The sequence below is a fragment of the Saimiri boliviensis genome, chromosome 4, assembly GCF_048565385.1.
Source record: "Saimiri boliviensis isolate mSaiBol1 chromosome 4, mSaiBol1.pri, whole genome shotgun sequence".
NCBI classification, from domain to species: Eukaryota; Metazoa; Chordata; class Mammalia; order Primates; family Cebidae; genus Saimiri; species Saimiri boliviensis.
The window spans coordinates 126,225,064-126,237,836 of NC_133452.1; the positions used below are offsets into that span (position 1 = coordinate 126,225,064).

Genomic DNA, 12,773 nt, shown 5'->3' on the forward strand with positions numbered 1-12,773 from the left:
CTCAGACAAGACTCTGCTGAGCAAAACAATGCATGGATGGCTTTCTCACCAAAATGTTCTGACTTTCAGAGGAAAAACTACTAGGTTTTATTCATGTTCATTACGTAGCATTTCACCTTACTGCTTTTACTTCTTTCATTTTCAAATGACACAAATATTTTCAATTTCCAAGTTGTTCTGGTAATATCATGATTAAAAACATGGTCAATATGCATTGGGATGGTTCAACGATACTGCCAAACTATTATGGCATAACTGGAACTGGATTAGAGATTATGCAGGAGCCTAAGAAACATGTTTGGGCCGAGTGCAGTGGCTCGGAGGCTGAGGTGGGAGGATTGCTTCCGCCCAGGAGTTTGAGATTAACCTAAGCAGCATCATGAGAATCCAGTTCTACAAAAAATAAAAAAAATTAGCATGGCATGGTGGGTCACACCTATAGTCCTAGCTACTTTGGAGGCTGAGGTGGGAGGATCACTTGAGGCCAGAAGTTTGAGCCTATGTTCCTACCACTGCACTCCAGCCTGGGTACCCAGGCAGAGTGAGACCGATCTCCAAAAAAAAAAAAAAAAAAAGAAAAGAAAGAAAGAAAGAAAGAGAAAAAGGAAAAGAAACATTATATTTATTATTTTTGAGGAGCTATAGACCTGAATCATTTTATATTTTCCACAATGGGAAAGGAAAAAAAAAACATTCTCATGTTTCTGGAGTTTGTGGATGTACTTTTACTGAAGCTAACTGAATGAATAAGCAGTGATATCATGTGTTTTCTTATGTGTAACCATTATTCAGAAAAGGAATCAATTTAGCTCCCTGTACTGCCCTATATGACATCCTCAGATCTCTCCAATCCTGCCTCTTTCGCTTAATAAGAATAAAAACATAGTTAACATTTATGAGTATTTAATATATATAAGGTGCTATTCTATGCATTTAACCTGTACTAACTCATTTAATCCTCACAGACACCCTCTGGAGTAGGTACAAGTATTATTCACACTTTACAGATGAGGCAGCTGAGGTCCCCAGTGGAACCTGGCAACCACGCCTAGTTGGTAACCCATAAGCAGGCTGAAGAAGGGCTCAAGCCAGAACTTAGAAACCAATCATCAAGTCAGCTTTGCAACAGGCTGTCAATTCCATTAATAAGATTTTGCTTTTTTCACTTCAAGAAGTCCCTTACAGGGCCCTCCTTGCTTAAGTTTCTGTAACACCATTCCCCCAGAGACTGGAGTCTGGCTTGCTCATCAGTGTTTATTAGACTATAGTCCTGCTTAAATGCTAGAGAAGGAGATCCTTTCTCTGCCCCTCCAGATCCTTTCCCTAGCTGTCTCTATCCCACTCTCTGAGTCTGGAGTTGGACCTGTTTGGGCTCCCTTGCTCTCTTTCCAGCTGAGTTCAGCCAGTGAGTGTCCAGGCATGAGATCAGAGGGAGGGAGGAGAGTGAGTCAGGAGAATTTATCCTCCTGGTTCCCTTCCTGTAGGGTCACCTCAGATTTCATGTGCCTTTCTCCTTTCCAGTTGCAATAGCCATGCCTTTCCTCTTCTTTTGATCCAGGGCTGGTAACATTTCCACTATGACCAGCCCTGAGGTACAATATGATCCATCATGGTTTCCCTTTACCCAGCCCATACTTTCTTAAATAGTCCCTTAGCTAAAGCCTTTTCAAATCATCCTAATTTTTGCGGGCCATCTATTTCTTGCCAGAACTCTGACTGATACAACATTGCAGGGCTCCTCATGCCTCTTGACTGCCTGTGTGCCTATTTATTGCCAGCCAGTAGATTCCTTCTGTCACCAGTACATCCACCTGTTATTGCCCTATGGACATCTGATACTGACGATGTACCTGATGTACACTTATTTGTTTACTGGGTTTTTACTGTTTCATTGGATTCAGCTGGTATTTCTAATTTCCATGTTCTGATATGATCCTTTCTACCGCTGATCAAGCTCTATTTCCAGGGAAAGGGGTTAAAGTAAAGGAGAAAAGCTCTTTTTTGCTTTTTTCCTCATGCTCTTATCTGTATTATTAGATCAATATCCTTAGCATTGCTAGTATCATTGGTTCCACATGTTAGCTTCATCTATACCAGAGTCTCTCTCTTGCTCCTGACCTGGCAAGAGAACCACGTGCTAAATGACTCAGCCTTTGTCTTACCGGAAATTAAAGTATGGCTGGCTTACTTTCATCTTGATGTGTTCACGAAGAAGACTATAGCACAGAGGTGATAGCACAGAAACAAAGAGGCTGGGAAAAGTGAAAGGCAATCTTCACCTGCTCCACAGTGTCACTTATCCTAATAAATTGTCAATAAAAAGCCTGCAGCCACAGGTAGAACTATCTGAAAACTTGCAGAAGAAAGGAAATGCAAAATTCAGAGGGACTCTAAAATTTTCCTGTGGTTCTAGGGTCTCTGAACATTTTCTCCTTGGCTACTATTGTGTTACTACTTGTCCCCCCAGTAATTATGTGCCTTCCCCCATATTTATAAAACAAACAGGCCGGGCACAGTGGCTCACGCCTGTAATCCCAGCAGCAGTTTGGGAGGCTGAGGCTGGCAGACCACAAGGTCAGGAGTTCAAGACCAGCCGGGCCAAGACACGACCCTGGCCAATATGATGAAACCCTGTCTCTACTAAAAATGCAAAAATTAGCCCGGCGTCGTGGTGGGCACCTGTAATCCCAGCTACTTGGGAGGCTGAGGCAAGAGAATTGCTTGAACCTGGGAGGCGGAGGTTGCAGTGAGCCAAGATCATGCCACTACACTACAGCTTGGGTGACAAAGCAAGACTTGGACTCAAAAAAAAAAAAGAACCACAGGTCCAGAGTTTAGCCTAAAGAGTAAAATCAATTAAAAGTTCTATTTCAGGAGGACTATAGGTCATACAAACTGTTTTTCATTTCACCTTTTTTTGATTAATGTGGAACTTTCTATTCATCTTGAAAGGTGAGAGCAAAATGAGATTATGCTTCTTGCTTTAAATGAATGTAGTTCTACGATGTTAATAACTTTTAGACCAATTTTTAAAATTCACAAAATGTAGTATGTAATTCTAATCCGAGAATCAATGCTTATGCATAAAAATCAGGAGTAATTCAACTCTCAAATATTAATCTAATCACTTATAATGTGAAAAGATGAGATAATTTCTTTTTGAAATATCTATCCCATTATACACTATGTTAATATCATATATCATATATAAATTTTTTTTGTGTGTGTGACAGGATCTCGATTTGTCACAGAGGCTGGAATGCAGTGACATTATCAAGGCTGATTGCAGCCTTGAACTCCTAGGCTCAAAAGATCTTCTGATTTTATAATGCATTTTTCTCTCTCACTGAAAATCGTATCTCCTAACAACATCAACGTATCTATTTGCTAAATAATATTTCTGAACAGTTTTTTGACACAAGTCCTAGTGTTACAGGTATGAACCACCACGCCTAGCCTAATATTGTATATTAATGAAATAACTGGTTACCATTCACCATTGTCTCCATTAACTTTATACTTTTATACTATCAAAAGTTTAGGTCCAAATATAATCAATGTCCTGCGTCACATTTTTTAGATAATTTACTTAACAAATCATCTTAAGTGGTTTCCCTCTTGTTACTAATCATTGCTCTTCTTACTCTGATATTCTTTCTTACCACCTTGAGCGTGCAACATTAAAATTTTAAAAAACAAATGATCAGCTACATTACACATTTTATCAGGTTATTTCCCTATCCCTATGAAGGTCACTTAGAAAAATACATTCATATATATATTTATGAGTGACAGTGATATCAGTAAACTCGTAGAGCAATAAAAATGGAAAGGAATGTAAAAGGCCATCTTCTCTTGGTGTACTGGTAAGTCTAGGTGTGGTTAGCCTTAGGGCAAGTCAGAACTAAGAAACCAGTTAAGGAAGGAGAACACAAGTGTTGATCGAAGAAGAAAGCTCAAGGAAATGGGATGAAACTCTCTAAGCCAGCTGAGGCCCAGAAAGCTGTATTAAAGCAAGGATGGATAGATGTGGAGAGTGAGATCGAAGTATGCAACCAAACTGTGAGGTACATAAGTCAAAGATTGAGAGGAGGCCAGGTGAGGAGGCTCACACCTGTAATCCCAATACTTGGGAGGCAGAGGTGGGAGGATTGTTTGAAACCAAGAATTACCAGCCTGAGTAACATAGTGAGACTTCATCTCTACAAAAAAAAAAAAAAAAAAATTATCCGGGTATGGTGGTGCCCACCTGTAGCTTCAGCTACTTCAGAGACTGTGCCAGGAGGATTGCTTGAGCCTGGCAGACAGAGGCTACAGTAAGCTATGATCAGGCCACTACACTCCACTGTGGGTGATAGAGCAAGCCCTCATCTCAAAAAAAAAAAGACAAAAAGACAGAGGAACAGGGGACTTAGTAGGGATGGCATTTTGAGACAGTGGTGACAGTCCTTGATTCTATGGTAGAGAAGTTAGAACAGTCAGCAGGACACAGAAGCTTGGGCAAATGTACATCCTGTTCACAGAAGAGGGAAAGACTAAACTTATCCTTCTATGAAGAGATGGAAAGCTTAGTGTGATACTCTTTTTTTGGTAGAGGTACAGTTTTGCTATGTAGCTAGTTCAAGACAATCTTCCAATCTGAAACCCTTCCAAATGTATTAGATGGTGAAGCAGATCACATAAGTATTTACAATCATAAGTTCTACAACCAAATTGTCTGATCCATAACCCTAGCTCCAATACATACTACCCATGTAATCTTTCTGTGCTTCTGTTTCTCCATCTGTGAAATGGAAATAATAAAGTACCCCATTATGAATTGACATGTTAGGTATATGATAATATAAATTAATTATTAATTATAATATTAGTTGTAATAATATAACTACTACATTATTATAAGTATTTATATTACTAATTACAATTATATTAATATTACAATTATTACCAAAATTAAAATTATATTTTATAATTATTTTAATTATTATATTAATAGTATTTTATTATACCACTACTATTATATTTATTACATTATAGATTACTTTAATAGTAATAAATTATGTTAATTTATTAATAGCAACATTTTTATTATTATGAAGCAAATTGAACCAGATTATCCCCAGGCAAGCTTAGGTGAAACATGTTAAAGTTGGAGAGGTGTTTGTAGTGCTGAGGGCAGGGGAGGGCTTCAAGAAACCTAGCTTATTAACCTTGATGCTTATGCTTCTATGTTAGACAAACCTCAATCTTTTGAAAAATATAAAGAAAAAAATTATTATAGCTTCCCATTTTATAAAGGATAGCCACGTGGTCTCCCACAGAGCCCTTTTCCCCAAGTAGGAGTCAGCCTAGACCCCCTAAGCTTCTTCAGCTTTCTGGAGATGCTGGGTCAAATTTACCCAAGTGATAGTGATGGACACATGGCAATGAAATGGTAAGGGTGAAACTACAATTTTTGAATACAAGGAGTCTTGTGAAATTGTTGGATTAGGGGGAGCCGCCTAGGTAAATTCCTCACAGGCTGAAAGAGAGGACCACAGCTCTTCTGTACAAGGAAACTTCTGATGTTCTGCTGGAGTGTCGGGTTGGCCTTCATAATCTGGGTAGGGGTAGCCTATGGAGAGTCAGAAGACAGAAACAGTAGCTGCTCAGCAAGCTCCAGCTAAGAACGTTTCCTTTAGGGGAAGAGCTGCAGTGCAAATGAAGCAGGGAAGCAGTGCAAATGAAAAACATGCAACAGCAAGGGTTTGTGAAGTGCTGAAGAATTTCATGCTACTTGCTAGGTGTGTGGTCTTCAGGCAGTTCCTTACATCTCTAAGCCCCGGGGTTCTCATCTATGAAATAGGAGTAAGAGTAGTACCTACTCAGGGTTTCTGTGAGGATTGAATGGGTCAATGCATGTAAAGCATTTAGCCAAGAGTAAATACTCAATAAGTGCTAGCTATTACTACAAATAACTAGGTGGTCTGCATCAAGGTAGGCATTCATTAATAAGGATGACCAGTACCTGCTGTCCCACGTCTTTTGGGGAAAGGGGATAGGTGAATAATAATCATACCAATCAACTCTCAGGGTGCTGTTGGTGCCCCTTAATACAGGCACTAAGACCTAGATTTATAACAGCTCACCAGATGGCAGCCCACCAGGAAGTCTGATACACTAACTACAATCCTGCAGTGTCTTCTCAGGATAGATTCCTGCCTCATTACAAATGACCACAGACTGAAAGTGTACAAAGAACAGTGCCCACTAGGCCCAGAGGGGGTCTGAGGCACCCAGGGCATTGTATTGATCTAAGGTCTGTTTCTGTGCGGAATGCATGAATGTTGTGTCACCAAACCCTTCAAGCCTAGAGGGTCAGAAAAGAAGGAAATAGAACTAACCAGACTGAGAGATCAGGATACCTCAGGAAACTGGACTTGCTCACTGGAGTGAGACAGTCACATAATGAAACAACCAGCCTCATACTGTGACAATATGTCATCATGATGAGGTGACATGGAGACCTAGTATCCTGGAAATATGGTGGTAAGGAGGGAGTTGAGGTCCACAAATATGGCAAGAGTGGTGTCATAGTCTGTTTTGTGCTGTTACAACAGAATACCACAGGCTTAATAATTCAAAATGAACAGAAATTTATTGGCTCAGTACTAGAGGCTGGGAAGTCCAATAACAAGGTGCTAGCATCTGGTGAGGGCCTTGCTGTGTCATCACATGGTGAAAGATGAAGATATGAAAGAGAGACAGAGAGAGAGAAAGAGAGAGAGACACACACAGGGGGAGGGAGAGAGAGAGCGAGCGAGCTGAATTAGCTCTTTTATAACAAATCAACTCCTAAAGTAGCAGTATTAATCCATTCATCTCATGGCCTAATCACCTCTCAAAGGTCTCACTTCCCAATACTTTTACAACAATAATCAAATTTCGATATGAGTTTTTGCAGAGGAAAAAATCTAAACTATAGCATTTCACTCCTGGTGGGAAGCTAGAAATAATGAGTAAGTGAAACTGAAGGTAGTTGGAAGGGCGGTCTTCCCACCAGAGTGCAGAATCACCCTGGTGGGATCAAGGACACCTGTTACCAGGTCTGCAGACTCCACAGCAGACTGTTGAATGTGGGCATGGGGAAGATTTAGGAAGAGTGGTGGCTATATTTACCAGAATGTGTACAAGTTGTTTATGGGAACTTAATATTAATTCCTTTTGTCCTTCTTTTAGGCCTTAAGACTACAGCAATTTCTACAGACTCTGAACCAAGACCAGCTTTTAGAACTAGTGCTGTTGGCTTGGAATGGGCTTATCCATTCAAACATCTATCGATCAATTGGGTAGTCAATGAGTATGAAGACAGCTTAGGAAGCAAGTTAGCTCTTCTTACCACAACAGAGGTCTATGGAAGTGGTCCTCAATTGTTAACAGTCTTCTTCTCTTAGGGTTACAACTGACATCCCAGCGGGAATAAGCTTAGGGAACTCATTTGTCTCTCTCCCAATATGTTTTAAAGTTGTCAGAGGACAAAGAAACTCACAGCACATCATCTCCATTTAGTCTTTGGGTGGCAGCATTTACGTGCACTTGGGAGACTTAGCTAAACTTTTATAGTTAAGAACAGAAAGTTTCCTTTGCTAACCATAGACCGATAGTCCCTGAGACACTTCTTAGTCTCAGGCGCACCTAGGTGCTGCCAATGTTGATACATCAAATGATTCATACTGCGTTCAGAAGCCTCGGTACCTGTGTGAATTTGTATGATTCCGATGATTCTCACTGGGGGAAGACTCAGTAAGAATCTAACAAAAGGTATGGATCATGTCCTCAAAATGAGACACAAGTTTTTACATATAATTTCAGGTCTCTGAAAAGCTATTCATGAATTCCAGTTTGAGCTTCTACAGTAGAGATAGGACTGGCAAGAACAGGCTTTAGGTTTATGGCTTTCTTCCTTGAAATATAAACTCTACTATATTCCATTTTAATGTGTTTCCTGTTTGTTGCTGTGTTTTACTCCATAAAGTATTTGTGGCTACAAAGGCATTTTTAAGATGTACTTTTCTTTCTGTCCCTAGATTCATGGGATGTCCTTGCATTGAGGTATCAATAACCTCTGGAAGCATATATTATTAAAACATCTTTTACTAATCATCAGTTACTCATCACAGTTTTTTGCTCTCCGCGGTACATTTGGTACTTCTACCCTCCTAGTGACATTATTTTTTCAGGCTGTGAGTGCATTGATGAATTAGCATACAACTCAATCAGCACAAAATATTTAATGCAAAAGTCCTAAATGCCAAAGAATTATTGTAAGAAATAGGGGAAATCTAGCTATGCAATGTTGCTGTAGTTTTATTATCAACACAACCTAGAACTTAATTCATAAATAATAACCATCTTTTAACATTTGCTATGCAATGATAATGCTCTTATTTTTTTCTCTTTTTACTTAAGAAGTATAGAAGTTTCAGATGTAGAATGTTTGTAACTTATACGGCAAGTCTCATCTTGGATCTAGAAGGCAATACCTTCAGCTTTCAAACTTGCTCTGTAAATTGCCTATTCTTAGAAATGGTGGAAATATTTTACACCATCTGAATAATAATGAACAATATTGCTCAGTGAATTATAACTCTAGGAGCTTTATAATTTGATTTATTAATAGCTCTCAAATTTTCCATTGGCAGTTCATACAACTATGAGTAAATTTTCTGGCCAAATGACTCAGTATTTTCCCACATGACTAATCCCACACTCAATGTGGAAACTATATAAATGAATTCTATTTGCTTGCGGATAATAAGTGAGTACTTTCCAAAAACTGTCTGCAAAGCATTATATAGTAGATGAATTCAATTATATTGATATTTTTAAGCTCCCAAACTCAGCTGACTTTTTTGAAAAATCTGTATTGCTCACACACACAAAAAGAACTCCCCCACACCCCCTGGAATTATGGCTTCTGGAGTTTGGTAACCTGTAGAATAACAAAACCGAATTAGGAGGTGGGCACGGTGGCTCAAGCCTGTAATCCCAGCACTATGGGAGGCTGAGGCGGGTGGATCACGAGGTCAAGAGATCGAGACCATCCTGGTCAACAAGGTGAAACCCCGTCTCTACTAAAAATACCAAAAAAAATTAGCTGGGCATGGTGGTGCGTACCTGTAATCCCAGCTACTCAGGAAGCGGAGGCAGGAGAATTGCCTGAACACAGGAGGTGGAGGTTGCGGTGAGCCGAGATCACGCCATTGCACTCCAGCCTGGGTAACAAGAGCAAAACTCCATATCAAAAACAAAAAAAAACAAAACTAATTAGGCTCTAAAACAGCTAAAATGTTAAAAGAACAATCTGAAATGATTCCATTTGCAATCTTTTCCTTTGAGTATACTTCTAAATTATTTTAAAAGTTTTCACTATGGTAAAATAAAGCCCTGTCCCAGTGAACATTTGCTGAAAAAAATATTTGATATCACTGCAAGTTAGTTAAATTATTTTCCTTCCAAATACTCAAATGTTAAGAAGAAAACAGTAATCCATCCACATGATGGTTTCCTGGGTTCTGGTGGCTGGAAATCACCTCCAATTTTATTTTGGGTGAAGTAGATTCTTCCAGATGATACAGCTCTTTTACTTCTTAATACAAGCACATGTAAAACACTTCACCTAGAAATGAGGAGGTTACCAGGCCAAAATCAGTGTGCTTTGTTTCTAATAATTTACTGTTAGAGCCATTCTTACCTAAACTTCTTGTTTTCAAGGGGGTAATATTTCAATACAATGTCCTTATGTGATTACCAACTGGGTAATTTACTCACTTCCATGTAAATTGGTAATAATCACAGACAACCTAGGCTATATTCCAAGACATTCCTTATCTTTCCCTAAAAGTCACTATGAACTTTTATAATGACTGTTTTTTAACATGGTGAAACCTGGTCTCTACTAAAAATATAAAAATTAGCTGGGCATGGTGATGTGCGCCTGGGTTCCCAGCTACTTGGGAGGCTGAGGCAGGAGAATCGCTTGAACCTGGGAGGCAGAGGTTGCAGTGAGTTGAGACTGTGCCATTGTACTGCCTGGTGACAGAGCAAGACTCTCTCTCAAAAAAAAAAAAAAAAAAAAAAAAAAAAAAAAAAAAAAAAGTCATTATTCAAGTCTGAGTATTAGTAGCCAGATTTGATGGGGAAGAAACCATAAGCACGAAGCCATCCTACCTGTTCAGGCTCAATTTTAACTCTGCAGAGTCCAAAGCAACCTGAGAGCAGAAAGAGCCAGTCTGTGAGGGAACTCAAGGTATTTTGAATAAACTGCTAAATCACAAATCCCCAGGAGAATGTCCTCTTCTCCCTTCTCTTTAATTACTTCTCTCCCTCTTCTGGCTCCATCTCCCAAGTTCCCTAGAAACTTGTTCAAATATCCCTAGCTTGACAAAATAATCACTGTTGGTCTTTATTCAAGATTTAATTGCTTTCCGATTCATCCCCTTTAGAGTTAAATTTCTGCAAAGATTGTAGACAATGGCTCTCTCCTCTTTTTCATTTCTCATTCCCCCTTTAACTCATTAACGTCTACTTTTAGCCTCTTCTGCCATGATGAATCAGTTCTCTGAAAGGTTTCCAGAGGTCTCCTAGTCACCAGTCCTCAGTCTTTGCCCTCCTTAGCCTCCCTTTTGTGCGTCTGTTCTAAAAAGCTGCTAAATTGGAACACTCCCTACTTGGCTTCGACCACTTTACTATCCTCCAGTCCACAAATGGAAGCCATCTCCAAAGTTCTGATTCCGACGTTCTCTTTAGCATCTCCTCCTTAGTCATTTCCTCTATTTCCATTACTCCAACTAGAATGTTGATGACTCCATATCTGTTTTTGGTTCTGACCTCTCCAGATTTCCATGGGCTTGCTGGAGATTTCCACACTGATGTCCTTCTGATGCTTCCACCTCAGTGGGTATAAAATGCAGTTATCTTCTCCTTCCCAATTATTCCTCTACCCTAGCTCAAAACCTGAGTTATTTTCAGTTCCTCCCTTTTTCTCAACTGGTTGCTACACAGCTTAGGGTGGAAACTTTTCTTTTGATGTTTCTTCCTGAACCATACATTAGGAACTTGTGCCACAACATTTGCCTCTAGAGAAGTACTGAGGAAGATGTTTCTGCCACCTTATTAAAGCACCTTACTCACTGTTACTTTGGGGAACGGAAAGATTCCGTAATGGAAAAACTGGGGAGGGTCTACTAGCCATTAGTGGGCAAGACTGACTTATAAACTTCCCTTCTCACACATGGGCCTGTCTCTTGCTCACACATGCTGTGTGCCTTATGGATTGTAAAGTGTCAGGCTCTCCTTTGCCTGTTTAGTGTTTATGCTGGAATTTGAACAGGTTGGGTTCCCTCCAGCCCTAATGTTGGGGAGGCCTGTCATACTTCAGCTGTGACTGGGTAGGCATGCTGAGTGAGGGAAAAGGAGTGAGAAGCCCCATTCTGGCCTTGAGGCTAAGCTGTGTTCTTCAATCTGACTTTAACTTGATAGAGTTAACACAGTATTTTAATTTCCTTATGGTTCCTTGTGTTGATTCTGAATTTGTTTGAGAATCTAAAGTGAAGAAGGGCTGCATAACGCACCATCTTCTACATACGTGGTATCAAACTCTCTTAGCTACTTCCCCAGCGCTTTTGTCTTCTTTTGGGTGACAATGGTAACTTACTCATAAAAATGTCAACAAATTATACATCTTTTCCATTATGAATTTTCATTTTTTGTATGAAAGATTTTGGCCATGGCTCTCCCACTCCATCTGTACCCTCAAACTTAACAATCTTTTTGTGACTTTTATACAATGTTAATTATTCTTTTTTAAAAAAATCGAAAACTGACCAGGAAGAAAAGGTATAATCTTTCCTAAATTAAGTTCCAAAAAGCACTGCTTGGCTGATTTAATATTTATTGAATTCCACAATGCATTAGGCACCACATAAACACAAAGAAAGAAGCAATTAATAATATGTATGCAATTAATAATTTGAAAAAGTGATAAATTAGCAACAAACAAATAAGAAAATAACAATGGAACCAAATACTTCTTTCAAGGATTTGGTTTGCTTATTATTAGTATCTTTAAAACAACTGATGGAAAGAACAGAAATGAATGCATCTAAAAAGAAATATCTATAATCCTATGGCATGGCAGTTAAGCATTTACCTGCCAAGAGAGATAAATGACTTTCTTGTGTGCACTTGAAACTTATAAATGGCTGCAGCAAGACGCAGGATGATAAAAATTGTGCTAAAGTAATAGCTCAGAAAACCATAATTGCTATTTAGTTGCTTTTTGTTGTTAAAAAATACAGTGTTTGTGCCAATTTGAATACTATGCTGTGTGCCTGTGTCTTTGACACGTTTCTTTTCAAGGATATGTAGGTTGTTTCAGCTCACTTACAAATTTCAGTCAATGAGAAGCATGAAGAGGAGCTTCCAAAATTCTTAGTTATTTCCCCCAATATTTGCACAAGGTTAGCTCAGTTTTGTTGTTGTTTAAAATTACTCCACCATGCCATTGTTGAGTCAATGCGGTGGAGCACATTTCCTTTCCTGATGTGCCACACATTGCAAGCTCTCACGATTCTCTTCAATAACCCCTGCATAACTGTTGATACAGTTTCTCACTGCAGTGGGCTGCGGTATCAGGAAACCTTTAGCCATATGCACATGATGCAGTGCTACCTGTCACCCCCTCTGAGTGCTAGGGACTCATGAAGCCTATCCTGGCATGAAGCGCAGCCTAC

The 12,773-nt window shown here is 39.3% G+C and overlaps 1 protein-coding gene across 7 annotated transcripts in view; it reads right to left on the minus strand.

The window, feature by feature from the left end:
* BEND6 (BEN domain containing 6) overlaps positions 1 to 12,773 on the minus strand; it is a 74,241-nt gene that overhangs the window by 60,173 nt on the left and 1,295 nt on the right. For 6 of the 7 annotated variants that reach the window (XM_074398172.1, XM_074398173.1, XM_074398169.1 and 3 more), the window contains exon 2: positions 9,157 to 9,254. The exons of the other annotated variant lie outside the window; for it this stretch is intronic. The gene's annotated coding sequence lies outside the window, so the exon portion shown is untranslated. The remainder of the gene's footprint in view (positions 1 to 9,156; positions 9,255 to 12,773) is intronic. 7 annotated transcript variants of the gene reach the window in all.